Genomic DNA, 21964 nt, shown 5'->3' with positions numbered 1-21964 from the left:
GCCCATTTCCAATGGAAATGCCTTTTGGTTAAACTGTCAGCCAGGAATTTGCATTTGCACTGTTAAATTTTATGTAGCTTTAATGCACATAAAAAAACAGCTACTTGTTTAAGTGAAAATACATTGATGGGATTTTGCACTAATAAAGTTGTGGAGTTGTAAAGTATTTTGTGATGCATCAATTATATAGTCAGTCATATCGTTATCGCAAATTTTTAAATGTATATCGTGATAAATATTTTGGACCATATTGCCCTGCCCTATACATAAATGTAAGTTTAATTTAGGAGGCTAGATATATTTTTTGTAGCCAGGGATCCTTGGTGTTCGCAGCTACTGCACTCTGGCTTTTACTGCAGCCACGAGGAGGTTAATGAATCACCCTAATGAAATAAATACTGCTGTGTAATCAGTTTGAATTGCTTCTAAAATGCCCACACATCACTCGTTACATCTGAAACTACAGTGTATGGAAACAAATACGTTCAGGTGATCTAAAGGTGCTTTACAGATATTTGGAAGCTTTTGCTTTTCTGCTCAGTAGTGCTGCAGTTTCATTTGAAAACGCACTTATAAACAACTAAGAAATGGTAATCTATTTAAAATTTTAAAAAGCCAAAATACCGAGGTTTTCAGATACAAACGCCCTGAGTGTGCTGGCATGTAAGCAGGTACCTCTCAACAGGTAATTGAGGAAAGAAAATACAAAAAAAAGGGGGAAGCATCAGTGTTTTCCAATTTTTCCAGCTCTAACTGTGAACTGCTTTATAGTGTAGTCCATCTGTGAAGCATTCAGTCCCTGGATGTCGTACTCAAAGTCGAGGGTTCCTTTCATGTCTCAGTGATATCTGAAACAACACACTCCCACCAACGCGGGCGTCTGCTTTTACAGGCGTAATGCATGTGTTTTGTGTTCCACCTCCTGACATTAGTATCATTACCAGCATCAAGGCATTGTGGGCTTATGTTTTCTGACTGAGGTGTTCTTTGTTTAAAAGAAAATAGCTGTAAATTGTATCTATACTGAGAACTGTTAACTGTTTAATAAATAAAACTCTATTGCTGTGTGAAATGAATGTGCTTTTTAAAGGTTGCAGACAGCATAGCAGTGGTCAAGGGAAACGTTTAGCCATCCAAAGCCCTCAGCTGGGGCTGCTTAGCTACTTAGTCTAGGTTACTGTAGTGATTTGAGCAAGAGGTAGCCATTTGTCCTAGTTGGGCTGGCAGCGCAGTAGCCATCCAGAATGGAAAACAGCCCCTGGTGAAAATGACTTTCCATTACTTGTGACCCCTTCTGTAAATAGCGTTCCCTGCTGATAGGCTAACTCGCTGCCTTACATGTCAACTGGACCTGTGTGTTGCAAGATAATGGAGGAATATAGTGTATAACCTCACAATGTAGAAATACCGAGCCAAAAATAACATAATATATTCATCTTTTTGTAGTTGTTCAGATGATGGATGATATTCAGGGGAGCTTTGCGCTTTCAGGACTTCCATCCGAGGAGCCTCACACATAAAACACTGTCATCCCACAATACTGTTCTTGTCATACTTGTTGGGTTTTTTTTTATGTGGTTGTATTTGTCCCTAGATAATGATGCCATATTTCTGTGTATTCAGCATCTTAGAAAATATATTGATCACATTATTAGAATGCGATGAATGGGCGAGCATGCTGAAATCGACTGCTGTAGGGATGCTTCTGAAAGAGGCTTGTTTCATTGTGTAACACACAAATCAATAGTCTCAAAATAACAAATTATCTTGTATCAAGTTATGCGTTCGTAGCCATCTATCATGGTGTCAGTGTGCACAAGTGTGTGTGGGTTTGCGTGTGGCTTGTTTATGTAGGAGAGAGCACTGGAGTGGAATTTAGTGTCATAACAAAGGAAAAGAATCAGTGCGGACACACTGTTGATATCTGTTCTTAACAGATACGTTCGCAGCAAGATGACAAACAAGCAACATGGGAAAGTGAGTGAGGGATGGTTTAAACACACATATACACACACTAAACCATTTCTGTCTCTGCACTGAACTACTAAGCAAATACACATTTTTCACCAGTTTTTTTTTTTTTTGTAGATAAAATGAAAGATCAGCTTCATGTGCAGAAATGCTTGTCTTAACTAGGCCAGGATGTTAGACGTGAGATCCTGAAGATAGCTGCAAGCTCCTAAGTCACACTCTGTGAGCTGTCGTGAAGTGTGCCGTTACTTAACTACTGGCTTTATTCAGTGGCTTTAACTGCACCACAAAATTTTGTAGTCTACATAATGTAGTAATATATTTTTTCCTTTTAATTCACATGGTTAAACTGTATATATTATTAGTTTTGCCAATGAGCCCTGTTGCTTACAGTAACACATTTATGAACAATATGCTTATACATTATAACAATAGACTGGTTTGTTGTATTAATATACACTACATAACTTTTGTAACATGCGAAGCTTTATCTGTAACTGTACTATACTGTATACATATTACTAAAGAGAGTACCACAGTCAAACTTTTCTTTTTTATGATATAAAACTCCTCATTGGTTTGCAGTCTGAAAAATATGAATCTGTATTCAAATAGATGACTGTTTAATATATGAAAAGGTTCCCAGGAATCAATGAAACATGCAAAGTTGATTCACTGGTTTTGCTTGAATAACTGAGGTAATAGAAAAACTTTTATCAAAGCCCCTTCTCACTTTCCGAATGCAGTTTTGCTCATTGGCAGGCAGAGCCGTCTCTCGAGATTATTGGAAAGTCTGTTATTCATAAGAAAAAGGATATATTTCACATGCAGCACTCATACAGTTGGACATGCATCTGTTTTTCTTTGATAGCATTCAGCTAGTTTAGAAAAAACGCTTTTTAAACGTTTTAAGCTGTTTTACATGACTAATTCTACAATCAAGCAAGCTTAAAACCATAAAATATATGAATCACAACCTTGAAAGTGAATCAATCGCAGGTATTTCTGCATGTGTTGTCAAGACACCTCAAGACCATTTGCAGGTCAACGCATCAAACCACAACATACATTTTTACACAGACATTATTAAGACTTTAAAATCATTTGATTTTTTTTTTTATGAATTGTAAAAACACTGATATCCTGCCTCCTTCTCACAGTTAACATGGAAAAGAAAAACCACAGCAAACTTTTATCGAAGGCTCACACCAACACTGTTTGTCTTGGAAACATTAGGGTGATTTTTTTTTTTGATATTATCCAAGTTCATTTTAAATAAACAAAACAACAAAGGCAATAACACAAACCGTCACACCCGTATGTGTTACTACCTGCTTTTAAAGTTTGAAAGTCTTTTTCCTATTTTGAAATAAATGTTATAGAGATATTGCTATTAATGCCAAGATTAATAGCTCAGACATTAATCCAAATTTGCCAAAATGCCACTGAATGCAAGATTGCCTTTACAATTATATTGGTTTTCAGGATACAATACAAATACAAGAGTCAGATTATCACCAAACGTGTCTTTCCCGTGCTGAAACATAGCCTAGATGCACTACAGTATCCATCCATCCATCTATCCATATTCTTCAGCTCCTATTTGGGAGGCTGGAGCCACTTACATTCATGCCTAAACCCAATTTATAGTCTCAATTAACCTAGCTCCATGCATGGTTAAGAAGAGCCTGACTGGAGAAAATCCATGCAGACACAAAAACATGCAAATTCCTGGCAGGGGCCAGATGGTGTATTCTTCCCATGCTATAATATGTCTTAATAATTTCTTTGTTGGTTTATTCCAACATTGTTATTGAAATCTGTTGAGATTTTGATGCTCCAGGTATTCCGGTTTCCTCCCACAGGTTGATGTGCTTTTGTACATCAGTCTTGGTTTTTCACTGGTTATAGTTTTGAATATACAAAAAAAAAAAGACTCAGGGATAACTTGTGTAATAAAAATATCAAAATGATTTTGAACAGTGCATTTGAATAGAAGCTGACATACTTCCTTTGAGACCGACTCTTACACAGTTATTTGAAAAGGTTCCTGACATCATGAATATGCGTTATTCACTCTGGAAATTAGATTGTCAAACATACACAAATGCACATGCACAGACAAAAAATGATGTAAGGAAAGTAAAACATTTTTTTTTTTAAATATTATATATTTCTTGTCCTTGTGCTTGTCTGTCAAAATAGGCCCTGAAGACTGATGCTAGAAATTTAGAAATGCAAACGTTTCATGATTTTAACCCACACCTGGCAGGGAACAAGGTAAAAAAAAAATATGAATGTGGTGTAAATGTAATTGTGTTTAGTTTGGGTTATTAAACATGATAGCAATGTTGATAAGCCACAAATCAGATTTATTCTGAAAAGCTCTGTATTTTCCATTTTCTCCAAATTGAAAAAAATTAAAAACAGTGACTGTTGTATCCGTCATTTCCATTTTTTGAAATACTTGTATTCTAAAAGTGTTCATTAAACAAAGAATAATTACCACTTTTAGCACTTTACAATTTTTGCAAAGCATTGTAAGACCACTCTGCCATTAGAGCTACATTTGCATTTTTTTGTGTATTTTGAATATCATTAACCTTCGTGGAACCTAAGTTGGTAATTTCATGCCAGTATTGTGGTTTTCACATTTGCACCTGCTCAGCATGCAGGATGCATACTGATTTTTGACAGGAGAAGGAAAACCTTAATGTGGTTTCCCTGCTTCCTTGCAGTTTTGTAACCTGTTGTCTGCTAACAATGAAAATATAAATATTTGTAGTTTTAGCAAATAAAATGATCTTTTGCTTGACAAAACCTTTCTTTAATCAAATCATCCAGAGTATGAGTATCAAAGCAGCTTCAACATTTCGTGGAATCCACATTGGCTATTCCTGAAAGTGCAAGAAAGCAAAAAAAGACATGCATTGCTTAGCTCCGCATTGCTTCCAGTGCTCCCACAGTAGTGAAATAGAATAGAATAGAAGCAGATTGAGTGCTGCTTTCCACCTCTCTCTCACACTCCTTTCACAATCTCAGTCATCCTCCAGGATATCCGTGGCTAGACCTGCAGCCCTAACCTCTCTGCGCTGCTCTGACAAGGGCTGCCTTTAAAGTGCGCCCATGTGTGTTTGTGTGTGTGTGTGTGTGTGTGTGTGTGCACTAGAGAGATAGCTATAGAGAGATAGTGACTGTGCAGTGTGGGGAAGTGTTACTTGCTCTATAATCCTGAGTATGTAATGTGCAGTATATGTAGAGAAGTGGAGTAGATTTCTTCACTGCCATATTATGTTTCTCAGCTACAACACATGTTCTTCATTTCTTAGTTCTGGTTTGACTATTTTTGATATCTCACAATGCTCTTACTCATGTAACAAGTCTTCGACATCGCAAAGAAGAAATCTAGAGTAGCTGGGTCACCAGAGTCCGACAGAGCCCAACTGATTTATCTGTGGGCCAAACTATCAGAATTATCATTTATAATTTCTGGTGAATGAAAATTTAAAGAGTAAATAATCGACAGGAGAAACACCCTTCCACCATGTTATCAGCGATGACAACAACCAGCTTATTTGAGCAGAGCTGGCATTTAGGACCCAAATGCAGACACATTGAGACAGGCACCAAAAGTGAGCCTTTATTTTGGAGTTGATGTTTTGCAGGCCTTCCTTCCTGCCTTCAAATAGGCTACACTTTATTAATATAATACAGTAGCTCTTTTCCAGTCTTATTGACCAAAGCACTTGAAGTGCTGTTGATGGTAAACTGCTATATAGTGATTTTTATCTCACATAGCTGATTCAGATGGAGCAGATGTGCTACTTTTGTTCTGTAACCACTTCATATTTTTGTAAAAATTGTAATTTAATTGTAAATCAGCTTTTCAGCTGCCAGTGCACTAATCAGTGTGATTGGCCAGATGTCACCCCTTCGTTCGAGCGCACTCGTACCTAGATTGGGAAACTCTGGGTTAACTTAGCGAGCTGATAAACAGTTTTGTGTAACCACTTATTTTGATTACTAATGTTAAGATAAGTGAATCCAGATAACAGAAAGATACTGTGGATATGTTGACTTTGCTTTGCGGTATACACATAAGGTCATTAGAGGGAAGTGGACATAGCAGGGCCATGAGATGCAGGTGAAAATAATCAATGATAGTGAGACTAAACACAAAGGTCTAGACAAAAAAAACTGCGAAAGTGACAACTGTAACCAATTCAAGGAATACAGGCACAGGGAAGGTTTTAAAACAGGTTAATTGTCACAGGAGGATAAGATGAGAAACGAAGCAAATGAAGTAAACTAACTAACATAAACAATAACTGCAACTAAACACTGAAGAATGAAAATACTGAAATGCTGAAAATGTAAACAATAAGAAAACTAATAACCAATCAATCATAACTCAGAACATAAAAATCTGCTGAGGAAAAAAAACATCTGAAATATTGAAATATCTCATTTTTAGCTCACACAATATTGTTGTCAGTCTTATGTCGGTCAGGCTCTAGAGTCTGATTACGATTTGCGGTGACATAGCATTGTAACTGCATGCACGTGGTGATGGTTGTGCTTGGTGGTGCATTGTTCTGAAGCAAAGGAATTCCTCAACTCCCATGTCGTTGGTACTTAAACATTTTGGCCATCGAAACACTTCAAGTACTAATAACTCCAACCAGTAACATCAGACATATCCATAACAACCAAAGCAACCTGCAACTATGCTTGCAGCAAGCTGCTTGATGCTCTCAGAGGTCACCCTTCCAACATGAGTAATGAGCCTTAAATGGAAGTTTCACATCACCTCTCCTTTCACCACACTTTCCCACAGCTGTAAGTGTTTCAACTTTATCAAAAAGAATGCAAAATTTACCAAGAGATCAGTTTTCTCATTCTAATTGCATTAAGACTGAGAAATGATTAGTATACTGAATGACGCTTAATACTTGGTGGCTTGCTACATGGTTGTAGAGACAGCTGAGCAGATTTGTCATTTTTAAAAAGCACACTGTAAAAATATTTAACGGGCTGCATTCAGGCTGGTAGGTTGTGTGAGTAGCTGTTTCTTTTTGAAGAAATATAAATAAATTATATTAATAGTAAAAACAGCATTTTATTTGCATGTGCAGCCATAAACTGCTTGTTATTCTCCTTTGCTTTGAAGAGGGCTACAATAGCATCTTATTTCAGCTGTTCGTTCAACACAGCACTTTTTTTAAAAGCAAGCTTTAAAAGTAAGCTTGTCAGTTTAAATGTTGTGTATTTTTTTCTAACTCAGAACTGGTGCAATTAGACCCCACATATTTCAAGTCTTACTTTTTTTTAATGTTGTTTCAGTGAGAGGTAAATGGTGGCTTTTCACCTGCACAGAAGGTGTCTGAGTTGGTGTGACAACCTAAATGACCAGCTTTTTGACCCTTGTCTGCAACCTAGTGATATAAAAGCACTTTAGATCAGAGAGCCTGTGTAGATGCACAAAGAAAAGAGTAGGGGAAAAAATGTAGTGTGCACCCATTCTGTTGGGAGTGAAAAGCTAACAAAGGGCTAGCTTTTATGTTTTATGCAGTTTTAAAGTTTTGCAGCCTAGTATGTCTTGTGCCACAGTTTGCCAGACAGCCAATCAGCAGCTTAAACTAAAGCCTTTGTTTCTCTTTTAGAGAAATTTGGGAGTAATAAACAACATTAACTGACTCATTGCACTCATATAAATGGTGTCAGTGAAGGAAAAAATGACCACATTTCACCAAATCGGGGGCTTTACTGGCATACTTGCTACTAGTTGTCTCCAGATTTGATTTTAAAGCATTATTGATTTCTTTCAAAGCCCCGAGAGGTTACTCCTAAAGTGATTTATAAGATCTTTCATTACCCTTTTTCTCCGCTCTGTGAAATCCTCACACATGCCGTGCTTTGCTGTTCCAGGATCCACATTGTTAAATGAAGGTGCATTTGCACTCAGGAGCTATTGGACTTTGTATTGATGTATCCCTGGAAATAAGACCTGAAAAACTATTTTTCATTGTTCAAATCACTTAAATATGTGAAAATGTCAGTTGTTAAATATTTCAAATATTATGTAAACTGCAATAGTTTCTGTATTTATATGGCTCTGGTATTACTGTACATCAGCACATGTGTGCTTTCTGGTATTGATCTTCACTTGATGGATTTTACTTTGTATCCTGCAGTGTTAAAAGATTTATGGGCTTTATTTTTTTTTTCCTAATTAACATTCAGTTTTGCGCGTAGCCTGTGGGTTCATAAGATTGTCTTAACTTTTTCTTAGGCTTCCTCATCACCTTTTATCACTTTCTTCACCTACAGCATTTCTACTTCTGTCCATCTCTATGGGATTGATTACCATCACGATTAACAGTGCTATGTGAAGGCCGAGTGATCTAAGAAGATAACATCTACTGCCTTTTGTATATGAAGGTCTGCCTGTTTCTATGCGTGCTTCTGTAGTATGTCCAGTGTTTGCTTCAGCAATAAAAAGTCTACAAATCAATGCGAGCACCCCTGCGTCACAAACTGGCTGAATGGTTGTGATAGATTCTTAAAGACATTTGCACACACAGATGTATGTGCATGCATGCACCCACCCACACATACATACATACACATACACACTTAATTGGAATGTGTCGTTAGTACAAGTACAATTTGTGAGGAAAAATAAAACACAGTGGCTCAAACTACTGTAATCATGCTTATTGCACAACATTGAAGTATTCGCTTAATTTCCAATTTTCCACTAAATGTTCACGTCATAAACTTGTTCGGCCTTGCAGTTTCTTTGGGGTTTTTTTTTTCATTAGTACAGGTTATTGAAATAAAATTACGGCCAGCATGAAAATATAAGTAATGCAGAAGGGGAAGAGGTTTTGCTTTCTAACAACCTTTCCTTTTTTCAACTTTCAAATCGGTCAGTGGAGACCTTTGCTCAGACTCTGTGGTTAATTTATTTGGTCTGAAAAGCGAAGCCATAAGCCTAGTTTTCCCAACAAGTTAATGAACCGTGCCTTTGATAGGATTTCTATCATCTTCTCAGTTGAATCCCATGTTTATTGATCAATTTAGAGAAGTAAATAGTCACAGCAATCACTTAATTGAATATACAGTGGCTCAGCTCTGAAAGTCCAAACATTTCTTCAGCTTTTTTCAAAGTAACTTGGCTGTTAATACACCCAGCCTGTGAAATGAACAGAACAAGTAAAAACCATTTGTGTCAATTAGTTTAAAAAATTGGGTAATAAGTTCCTTTTTATTGAACACAGTAGGCTTAAGGCCTCAGTCACACGCACTAGAGGCCAGCTGGTAACCCCCTAGCAAGCATCCGTGGGTAGTAAAACAATATGCATCCTCCAACCGGTTGCTAGAGGTTGTTGGCTGTCACTATTGGTAGCAAAGAAGTATATGGTGCTACACCAAACAAAAAGATGATGTTTGCTGTTTTGATTGCTTTAGTTTACAAGGAAGACACAGATCTGTCCTAAAATAGTCAGCTGGTCACATTAAAATTAGCATCTTTTGAAACACATCGGTTGCAGTGATAAGGCAAAGGTTTTACTTTACTTCCTGGAAGATGCAAGTTTAATTACCACTTGGTGAGCAGTTGGCAACCATTTCAAGACAAGTTAGCATTTTCTATGCAAGCTACAGTGACTGTACCTAGCAACTGAAGCAATCACAAGGAGGTTTTGGATGCAGCACCCTTTTTGCAACCAGGGTTACCTAGCAACTACCAGCAGCCTCTGGCAACCACTCGCCAGTCAGATAGGGAATTCATTGAAAGTTGGTAGGCGGTCACGGACTGGTCTCTGTGACAGATACCTAAGACTGAGGATCAAAATTTTGCTTGATGCCACTAACATTATTACATTACATACTTTATTAACATGATTGCAGTCATCTTGTGGGCGCAGTAATTTCCTGCTCTGCAAAGATAAAACTCATTTTCACCTGTCGTGACTCTGAATGTCTCACTAACAGTCTTGGCTTAATTATTTCAGTTACATGCTGGAGAAATTCCTAAATGAATTTTTGCTTTTTGAAATGTCCAGGTTAAATCATTTGCCGTTTTTTGGGGGGTTTTTTTTGGAAGAAACACCTACCAACACAGCTGTTGTGATTTGTGACATTTTCTTAATTAAATCCCTGTCTATCATGTAAATATAAAACTTTGAAATTTTAAGAAATTAATATTCATATTTAATGAACTGTTATTATAATATTTCGTCATGCATAAGACCACTGTATTGCAGTTGGGTTTTTTTTAAACATCATTCTCTTAAATAGTAACTTGAAATGAAACAGTCTGATAGTCAACACGTTGTCTTTTCATTTTTTGCTGTGATGCACAAAATAAAATGAAACAATTTTCAAACTCATAATCCAGTACCAGTAAGAAACCTGTTTGATGACACGTTAAACAATTCTTATTTTCTTGAGGAAAAAGATGGTCCAAAACCCATTTTTCATTGGTGAAAAGGGGGCAAAGAAAGGTTTTGGTGTGGCAGGTGATGAATGGTTAGTAGGAGGGAATCCATCTGCTGCATCAACACAACGGAAATGGGATCGTCCACTGATAAAAGATTGCACAGTGAGAGACGAGCCTGATTCACACCAGACCTAAACTCACTGTAGAGTACAGTAGTGTGTGTGTGTGTGTGTGTGTGTGTGTGTGTGTGTGTGTGTGTGTGTGTGTGTGCATGAGAGAGATGGACAGAGGATGTCTTTCAGTCTGTCTTTCTCTTTGTCTCTTTGTTTCTTCTCTACCATGCTGTCTCACTCTCTCTGTCTTTCTCTCTCTCTTAAACTCACACACACACACACAGACACACACACACACACATGCTCTCTCACAAACACACACACTCTCACACACATATACGAGAGAAATTCACCAGTGGCTGTGTGCCATCCTGACTAAATACCAACTATCTATCATCTGAGATGTTTCATACTTTCTCAATTCAATAAGCCAATATGATTTATGTAGTGGCTGGGGTGGCTTTGGTATAGAATTATGTTGAGGTTTAGGACTATAGACAGTAATATACATTAAGTTCTTCATGTTTTAAATTTAAGTGCATATTAAAAAATGCCTGAAAGGTAGATTTTTTATCTAAATCCGTATTCTGTATAAACTTTAAAACTGCTTGAGGTATTTTTAGTGAATCAGTATGGATTTTAATCTTGCATGGAAAATATTGCAGAGGCACACACATAAGTCTTTATCTAGTATTTAAAGCCACACAAGCCACACAAGCATAGCGTTGCAGGCCAGTGCAACACCCTGGTTACCGCTGGTTGCTAGGGAAAAATGTATATTCCCCCACTCATTTGCCTGAGGTTGCTGGCTTTCACCAGGTGAAATCGATCACAAAGAGGTGACCTGCACTAAAAACCTTGTTGTGATTGCTTTGGTTGCGGTCACCCATTGTTCGCATGAAAGACTTGAAAGAGAAACTTGAAAAAGTGCATCAAAAACCAGGATTGCTGACCATTTGGCTTCAGGGGAAACATTGTGCAATACCGTTGCAGTGATGAGGATTTCAAAAATGGTCTCCGTTTCCATTTTGAATAAGTACTGGCAAGTACTTAACAAGTGTTTGCAGACAACTCATCGAGTCCATGCAAACTACTGGTGACAAAAGGAATCTGCTAGCGACCAAAGCAATGGTAACGAAGTTTTCATTGCAGCACTCTATACCGCTTTGTGACTATTTCATGGAAGATTGAGAGCTAATTGCTACAATTTGTGTACTTTGCATATGTGCGGTATTCTGCTGCATCGCAGAATGTGAAGCATTAATGGCTACAGGAAGAGTCTGTGCAGTTGGTCCGCAGTGCGATTACTGTGTTCACATCTGCACAAATGAACCACACCAATGGAAATTAAATGGAGATGAACACTGCAGGTGTGAAAACAACCTCGGATATTAAAACTTCAAGCCTCCTGGGAAAATACACTGGCAGTGGACCGCAGAGAGTGTGAAGGAGTGGGTAATTTACAGTGTTCCTTATTTTTTCATAAATCAGAGGTAAATGAGTCTTTTTCTGGATAAATCAAACTTGTTAATGCAATCGTAAAAGTATTTGAACTCTTTGAGAAGTATGCAATTTGGGGGGTTTTCCTTTGGCAGTTCAACTTGCAATCAGGCAAAGTTAAAACCGTTTGTCCCAAAAGTTCCAAGATGCAAACAAATTCAGCTCCACGCAGCTGCCGTGCACATTAAATAAAATGTTGCATGAAGTATTCTTGCCATATGTGCATCTACGCAGAGTGCCTTTATTGCCAATGTTTTTTCATCCTTAATTGTATTAAAGGCATTGCTTACAAGAATGGACATAAAATAAGAGCAGATGGGAGCTGTGATACAAGTCAGCAAACACAAATCCTTTTGATCTACGCCTCCGCACCAAGCTTCACGAATTCACAAAATCAGCAAACTATAATTTCCATTCCCATTTTCACTTCATAAGAGTTGTACAACCCGATCAGTAATCTGTTCTCCCCAACTTTTTTTCTTAGACTTGCTGCTATTGTTTGGTGAGGCTGAAACCAAGACGGGGGAATGCAAATTATTTATTATACACATTCATTTCTGTTGTCTTACATTGTTTATTTATGCTCGGATTTTTTGCAATAACAGCATTTTTCACTGGCTGCTGGCCCAGCGAATAAACTGCGGGAACATGATGTGATTTACATTCAAAAGCATTCCTCTGCGTTGCTCTCACAACTACAAAGCAGTCTGAGGAAGGAAACAGGACCATCTGTAACTTTCTTCTCTCTCAGTGGGACAGCGTACAGCAGCAACACAAAAAGCCTGTGTATATTTGCGCGCATGGATGCAAAGGTTTTGAGATGTTTGTGTTTTTTCTGAGTGGATTACTGAAGAGTATGAGCATGAGTTTGTGTATATGTATCTTTGCAAAAACTTTAGGCAAAACACTTCTGGTCTGTCGAGACTTTCTTGGTGGTTTTTCTCTGTAGGTACTGCTGTGGAAAGGAAATGTTCATTTCACTAATGCTGTGAAATGGGCTGAAAAGAGCCTTTCACTGACTCATGCAACTTTTCTCCATTTAGACAACATTGTCTGCTCAAGCTGGATAAACAATGCTGCACAAAGCAGTCGCTGGAAATGTAGCAGATTCATGTAGCAGAGATAACTAGATATTGTCTTCTTTACCACACATACTGATTTCTTTTACTTTTCTACACTACACCTCCATTTTCAACTGTTTATGCTAGTCGCGGTTATTGGGGCCTCAAGCTGGCTGTCTCAACAAAAATGATTACCTGCTGAAGGCTGGTCAGCTCGCTTCTTTCTATCTTTTTTTATTATTAGTTATCTGTAACCCCAGACTTTCACATAGCTTCCTCTACAGCAGCACAGGACCTTATACCACATTTTCCACACATGCTGTAGTTCTCCCAAGACCTATAAATAGGCCTTGATTTTTTTTAGTGCAATCATTGTTTCATTGTTGCACTTTTGATTTGCAATCACACACTGTGGTTTCTTTTGTTTGTTTGTTTGGTTTCTTTTACTGAACTGCAGCAAATTGAAAGAGGCGTGTACTGAAAAGAAAAACAAAGTGGTAATATATATATATATATATGTATGTATATATATGTATATATATACATATATAACAACTATGTTTGGCCCCAGTCAACCATCAGTTGTTAGGGAAAAATGTGTATTCCCTGACTGGTTGGTAAGTGGTTGCAGGAGGTTGCTGGCTTATTCCCTCCATATGAGAATAATGAAAAAGACTAAAACTAATGATGAAACTAATAAAATTTTAAATAAAAAAAGAATAACAAACAATAAAGACAGAACAGAAATGAGCAAACCCAAAAACTGATTTGAAAGTTGGCATGTGTTTGCTGACATTTGGGAGTAACACTATAGGTTGCTGCAGTATCTGCTAGTGACTAAATCAAAACCAAGGAGATTTTTTGTGCATAACCCTGTTTGCAACTAATTTCACCCAACGACAGCAGCCATTTGCCAACAATGGCATGGGCTATGCATTTACAGAAATCATAGGTAAATGGATTGGCAGGAGGTTGCCAGAGGTCACTGAACGGTATCTAGACAGTGTAGGTATGTGTTAAGTGTTTCTTCCAGTGGCAAAAAACATTATAAAGAGGAGTTAAGGGTAGGTGGCAGGGTCCACCGAGTGTCACCTGGATATACCACACTCATCTGGAACCGATGACTCTTCTGCTTTCTTATTTCCCTTTTAGTTAAATATTTTTTCTTGTTACTTCAGCCATTTTTCATTCTGTTGTATCCTGTTTTTCAGCTCATGATCTTGGCTTGAGTCATTTCTAGCAGCAGTGAACAAAACTGTTCTAATAAACCTGCTCCAAACGGCAGACCAGTGACCAAATGGTGGAGAGATAGCGATGCATTCAGCTGCTAAAGACAGAGAAGTTTTTTTCACATGTATGAGTGAAGATAGATTGAATATAGAAGATGTTTTTCCAAAACACCAGAAAATATTACTCTGAATTCCTTTTTACTAAATAAATAGGGTTAATGTGTTAGCACATGATTGCTTATCAGCCCAGCAGAGGCTTCGTCCTGCATACAAAGTAGCAAACACATAATAAATTTCATATTGTTATATATATATTTGAAAATAATATTACAGAACTGTAAACAGTGACTTTGCATGTTTATTTCCCTCATGAAGAGCACAGATGGAGATGAATATCTCTCCTGCCTGTAATGTTTGAAGAACTAACAGAGTCTAGTTCTTTTGTTTACTTAATCAACCTTCTTTGTTGGAATAAGCCAAAGTGAAAATGACACCAATTTCAGAGAATTTGTAACCGCTCTAATCTGAAAGGAGCTCCGGCCACCAGAGCATGCTATTTTGTGTCTCGGAGGGTGAGTGAGACACCCGCTAGAGCAAAGAGGGCTTGGATTTTGTGTCTTGTGTGGGTGCATGTGTATGTATTTGAGTGACTATGCCTCAGGAGGTTTGTTGCAACAAAAAAACCTCAATAGTACAACAAACAAGGAAAGCAAACAAGTCCTTTTTCTGTTTTCCTTGTTGATACATAGCTTTGATATTGGCCGTTTTTTTCTAAGCAAGGGGATGTGTACATACATACCTGTGTGAGCTTTTGTTTGTATGTTTATAGGTTTTTGTGTGTGTCTTCAGTATCATTGCAATGTCCCACTGTTACTCTTCCATTATAAATGAGGCATCATAGACAGGACTTATTTGTCAGTGAATATATGTGTTGACTTTTACTGTTAATTTAGTATATATAGACACAGACAATCTACAAGAGACAGAGATGACTTAAGAAGGCTGAACTGCACGTCTTTACCTGTGGTTTGTATACATCTCAGTTCGTTATGTAGTACGTGGGTGTAATAAACACCTCTGCAGTGTTAGCAGTGCTAATGCCTGTGCATCTTTACCACTGAGCAATTTGCATTTCAAATCATCTCCAGAGAGCGCTGTAACTCTTAAGTCCGGGATAAAGCGATTCAAATGTGGAATTGCTCTAATGCTAATTTAATGTTCCACTCTCTTGGACAGGTGCAGAGTCAGGGGGAGATTGGCTACAAGAGAACAAAGTCCTCACGGAGAAGGTACCGTCCGCATACACAAACATAGGCACTCACCTACGTGTCGAGACACATTAATGAACATCCATATTTTTCCCTCTGGCTATAGTGTAATGTTCAATTTAATGGTCTAATGTTCCTTAATGACTGCTTTATGTGCATGGACTTATTGTGAATCTATCAACCTGAAGCACATCTAATCAGACAATTAGCCCTCATCTTGGGCTAATTTCCATGTATGTATTCATCACCATTAGTGGCTTTCTAATAGAAACACAAATGAATTGTCAGCTTTCTCTCACATAGTGCACACACACACCTATACAAACACACACACACACACACACACACAAAAAACTCGCTTTCACTCCTTATTGAGGACATCAAATTGACATAATGCTTTCACTAGGCTAACCCTAAGCCCTCCCCTAATTTGATCCCCACAAGTGACTGTTGGTACCCACAAATATAGGACCTTTTTTTGGTCATCACAAAGATTATACAAATACACACACACACACACACACACACACACACACAACCCCGTTCAGCTATCTTAGTGAGGACCTTCATTGACATAATGCTTTCCCTAGCCCCTTACCCTAACCCTAACCATTAAAAATGAATGCCTAACCCTAACCCTAGGAGCCTTAAAGGAGAAAACTGGATGATCCAGCAGCCCCTAGGACCATGCAATAAAAACTTCAGCAAAAGAGAACTAAATCAAACTCTCTCTTATACCTAACCATAACCTAATTGCAACCCTGACACTAAAACCACACTTTGAGCCTCAAAGATGGCTTTAAATGCCTTCAAATTTGTGAGGACCGGGTTGTGTGTCCTCACAAGTGACTGTTGGTTCTCACAAGTATAGTAGAATGCAGATTTCAGTCCTCACAAAGATAGCTAGACAGGAACACACACACACACACACACACACACACACACACACACACACACACACACACACACACAGTACTTTCAACATCTTCATTCAATTCAGTTAAATATTCAGTTAAATTTCATTTATACAGCACAAAATCACAAGAACAGTTGCCTCAAAGCGCTTTATATTGTGAGGTAAAGACTCTACAATAATCCAAAGAAAACAGAGAAACCCCCAACAATCATATGACCCCTATGAGCAACCACTTTGGCGATAGTGGGAACAAAAAACTCCCTTTTAACAGAGAGAAACCTCCAGCAGAACCAGGCTCAGGGAGGGGCAGCCATCTGCCCTGACTGGTTGGGATGAAGGGAGGAAGACATTCTGTGCCTTTAAGCATTTTGCCTAATATTCATGCACACACTCACATTCTGATGGTAACTTTCAGTAGCTTGCCCAAGGATACTTCGACATACAGACTGGAGAAGCCGCAGCCATGATCTGTGGGCTGTAGCGCATAGCTGTTCTTAGCTAGTACAGCAATTCGCCAGGTTAATTCCATTAAGACTCCAACATGCTAAGTAGTTTCTTGACACTGTTCCATCTTATTCTTGCTTCTTACAGCTGATTTAAACTTCTTGGGCAAATCTATGTACAGAGACTACGATGTAATCTACCCAAGTGGATGACGTTGATGCCAGTATTTATGTTCATGTATAGACCTCATCTTTGAAGGATTGCAAACAGTGTTGATTTAAATTGACAGAGAGAGACACAGCACTTCTTTTTTCACTCTTCAATAACCATTTTTCCAGTCTAGAAGGAATATACAGTTCATACACATGGCAGTAAACTTAAATTAGTATCCGTAATTTAATATAATTTTATAAATAGATGTTTCTTCAGGTACGAGGCATTACTGCCTTATTGATGATATGTAAGTTTGAGTCGCACTCTCTGATTTGGGAATATGATGCACTGCTCTGTGTAATTAAACATGGGTTAAACAGCTTTAGCATCTTTATCTCTTAATTAAATTTTCAGCCCTGGGACAAAAGAGGAACACAACCTACACTGCTTATACACTGAACTGGGGAGATATCTTGCACAGATTTTAATTTTAGGTAGTGATTATCAGGAATGTAGCAGGTGTCCGTAGGATTGGTCTTGAGCGCCAGTACTTCAAACAGAATTTTTTTTCCCCGGATAATAAAGTAAATCTATTAGTTGCATAAACAGGATTATGATTAGGACCAGTTTCACAGTTTACACACCATGCATAATATTTTTTCTGGCAGTCCTTACAGCAGTGATTGTTGTGTGCATATTAATCACTTCAACATAATTTAATTTCATCTTACATTTTAACTGCAGGTTAATGAAGTGTTCAGTATTTTCACAAGTTACTTCTGTATGGAGCCACATTAATTACATTATTAATTGTGTTATATAGAAGAAAAAAGTATATTTTTGTAGTGTGAAAGTATTGTGTGAAATTATTTTTACTTGCAATGTTGGTCTTGTGGTTTTAACATTTATGTGAACCTTTTGATTGTGACTGAGAATCAGGACAGACACCAGTCTTTCAGCTGGAGATTTAAATGTTTCTGACTTCAATCAATTGGATAGAAGAATGGACTGAAATGCAGACACAAGAACAATATGAAGTAAATATCACGAAGTCTATGTGGTTACTTAGTGGTGTGCTGTTTATTCTGGCAGCTGTTTGTTCTCTGTCTCTTGGTTCTAGTTTTACTTATCCCGTGTCATTGTCTTGATTATATGAAAAGAGCAGTTGAACATTGTGGAAGTCTTTATTGATGTGTCTTTATTGTCTTCTTTTGTCCGCTTTTATAAATCGGTGCGTGGGGAGGCTCGGCTAATTTGGATAGCAAAGGTCTTCTCAGAAGTAAGAGAAGACCTTTTCTGCCTGCCTAGATATATAGACCTCCTCTTTGAAGGACTGCAAAAAGTATTGGTTTGAATTGACAGCGATACACACCACTTCTCTTGAATAAGCACTATTTCAGTCTAGAAATAATCAGATCAACATACATGTGTCAGTATAATTAAATCATTGTTTCAATTTCAGGATGTTTCTTTTTTTAATGGATGTTTCTTCAGGCTTTACCGCCTTAGTGATGATATGCAGTTCCCATCTCTCATTATGTGTATGTTTAAATAGCCTGTTTTCTTTTTTTTTGGTTTTCTTTGGTTGTTTCCTTCTCTTTTTTTGAACATAGTTATTATTTTTTCATTGTGGGTTGGTAATATGTAGTTTTCATCAAAGTAGTTTTCATTTTTTACATTTTTTGAAATCCTGTTTTTTGGTTTTAATCCTGTTAAATCAGGGAATTGTTGGAAGGAGAGTAACAAGACACAGCTGAAACTAATCTGGATAATGACAGGGGAGGAAGTACAACTAAATGTAAAACACAGGAGACAAATGATTACCAAAATAAAACCGTTAATGAATTTCAAACGGAACTGAAACACTCAACATGCGTGCTTAACAGGAGGGAAAACACACGGGGAGGAAGTAGAAGGAAACACAGAGGAAAGTAATTATCTCATTAGGTACAAAGTATAACTATAATTAAAATACAACCAGGACTGGAGACCCTGGAAAAATAGAGAAATGAGAATAAAAAAGAAACTATAAATGAAACTAAGAACAAAGCAGTCAGCCAGACAGCGTCTAATAGCAAGCGTGAATTTAAACTCCAAGAAACTCCAGTCGATCACAATAGACTATAATGTTGTTGAGACTGACACAAATGAACACGTCAGAATGCAGATGTATATCCTTGGTTTGTTTTATATAGTTTAAAATTGAAGGGAACCAGGGAAAACTCACCAAGGATAGTTTCTTTATCATCGTAATGGAACACTGGTAGAGTGTCGATAGCAGCAGAGAGAGAACAATTACTTGTAGCAAAAAAGAGTAAAATGGAAGACAGGAGGCAAAAACAATGATAGTGGAATAGCAATTGACAATTTTTGTTGCTGCTTTGTTTGCATCCTTTAGACTGATTAAACAGTTTGATTACTCCTGCAGTCATTAAATATGAGAAGAGGCAGCAGCAGCCATGATTTTGAATCCACTTAGCTAGCAAACATGTGGTCAAGCATGCAGAAACAAAATTTATTTCAGAGTGAGCCAGTTTATTCTGACTGAAGTGCTCTGATTGAGCTTATCCTCTGGGTATTAGTAGCATGTCGAGCAGCTACTGAGAGAGAGACAACGGATGAGAAGGCGATACGAGGGCTTGAATGACAGGAGAATAACAAGTCGAAGCCCAGAGCATGAGAAACATATACACAGACAAAAAGGAGAGGGAAAATCAAAAGAGATGGAGAGAGGGATGGTAGACAAAGAGGAAGGCTAAGCAGAGTGGAGACGAGGTGAGAGTGACAGCAGTGGAAGCCTTTGATCTTAGGCTTCTAATCAATGGGGATTATGGTCTCTGTGCCTGTGTCAGTCCTGATTATTGCACCGTAACTGGGAGACAGTGGGCATCCAGAAAAGCAGCAGACAAATACAGCCCCATCTTCCAAAAAGAGGCATTCTGCAAAGCTCCATATAGGTGAATATGATCAGACACATGAAGTGTTTGACAGGACACAGAAATCCAGCGTGGAGATGGATTCAGCATAGAAAGTTGATTCTGGTCATATTAAAATCGTCTCTGGAGACTGCACTGCCATGACTAGTCAAACCGGAGTGACTGTAATGTGCCAGCAGGGAGTGCATCTCCACTACGGGGAGTAAACATTGTGAATACATGACATGGGAAATCACATGAAACATAACGTAACAGAAGACTGTAAACTGCAGCATAAGGATAGGCAGAGCCTGGAGAGCTACTTTTAAATCTTTGAATTCTTTCAGCTTCCAGTGACAGCAGATGGATTTCACTGACTGCATCTAGGGAGTTAAGATTTTACTGATGTTTTCCTGAGACACAGTCTGAAATATGATGGAATATGCATCTTGTCCCTAATGCTTTTCTCCTCTTTTGTATTTACACATAGCACTGTAAACTGCAAAACACTGTCAAAGTATAATTCATAGTATCCGAGAATTTTTAGGGAATAGCCTAAAAATATTTAATGCACATTTAATACATAACATGCTATTTCATTGAGTCAGTGGGTTCCTGCAGAATTGCAAATCTGCATTAAATACTGGAAGACTATGTGTTAAATATGCTAAAGCATGAATGTGCTCACACTTGGCAGGTTTGGTTTGATTAAAGCATACTCTGGTGCAGTTGCTCTGTTAGACTGGCTCATTTGAGCAACTGCAGATGCTGCCATCCCAACTTTTGTGCTCATATTGCTTCAAATTTTGGTGCACTTTCCAGGAAATGTGGACAGCACAGATCAAAGTAATCTAAGCCGTTAAAGACATTTAAAGGCATCAAGCAAATCATGCATGTGATTTTTTTTACACCACAGAAACAGTGTTTAGAGGTGTGTATGCAAAGACAAAAGTGGGAGTTTGGAGCTGTGCCCCTTGAAACTGTTATAGCTGTATCAACAGTACATCCAAATGTGTGATGCTGCATTCTGACATGGTAGCTAGGATGAAGAAAAGCATGAAGAGGTTTGAAGAAATGATTCTTGGCAAATGTCTGATTTCCTAGAATGGGCCACCCCAAGGGCATGTAAGAGGAAAGCAAAGCGTGAAAGTCTTGACCTCCAGACCTGCATTCAACATCAGAGGAAACTGCTGAAGGATTTTCAAGAATCTGAACATTTTTACAGCAATACAAGAGTGCAGCTTTTAAAAAATGAATGAAGGCAAACCAGGAAGTCGAAGAATACATGTTTTATGCTTTGGAAACACAGCAGAATGCTACCAACACTGATTTTTTCAGTCACTGGGCACTTTGATAAATGCAGTGTGCCACAATAAGCCAGAGGGCCCATCTTTGATCAAATTCCACTCCTTAGTGAGGCGCTACTCCAGTGTCAGCCCCTTAGCACACCATGACACATGTTCACATGCAGCTTCAGCAGTCCATTTCATTTGCATGTTCTCTTCAAACAGAAGACCACCCACTGCACTGTTTGTCCATCAAGAACTCCTATGTAAAATGATGCCCACCATTCAACCATCAGTCTCAAACAGAGGGTAAACAGCCAAAGGCTGATGTTAATGGAATACTCAGTTTGTTGTTAGTGCTACATGTGGCAATGTCAACCCAGAATGTTTTGAATCTTTAGGCTTTTTGGGATAATGCTTAAGCTTCTAAGCTCCCCTCTGTGGTTTTTAGTTAAGGTTGGATGAGGATCTGTTAGACTTTCTTTGACTTTCAAAAAAGTTTTATTTTTGATTAAGTTTCTGCTTTTGAAAAAACTAAACCTTTACTTTAGGTTTTGCAAAAGCTTCACTTGTTTTTGGCACCTTTTTAAACATGTCTCTTAGCATGTGGATTCTATATAACATACTATATACACATACATACCTCAGATGTTGCAGTTTTA

General features: G+C 38.0%; 1 protein-coding gene across 3 annotated transcripts in view; it reads left to right on the top strand.

The window, feature by feature from the left end:
- Positions 1–21964, top strand: part of tnr (tenascin R (restrictin, janusin)) — a 195969-nt gene that overhangs the window by 76128 nt on the left and 97877 nt on the right. For all 3 annotated transcript variants that reach the window (XM_084913140.1, XM_084913141.1, XM_084913139.1), the window contains exon 3: positions 15557–15609. The gene's annotated coding sequence lies outside the window, so the exon portion shown is untranslated. The remainder of the gene's footprint in view (positions 1–15556; positions 15610–21964) is intronic.

Source organism: Perissodus microlepis, chromosome 18, assembly GCF_051167445.1.
Source record: "Perissodus microlepis isolate ML-2025 ecotype Zambia chromosome 18, ASM5116744v1, whole genome shotgun sequence".
Classification (NCBI taxonomy): Eukaryota; Metazoa; Chordata; class Actinopteri; order Cichliformes; family Cichlidae; genus Perissodus; species Perissodus microlepis.
The sequence above is the reverse complement of the archived record's forward strand: the minus strand, read 5'-3'. Positions and strand labels throughout refer to the sequence as shown.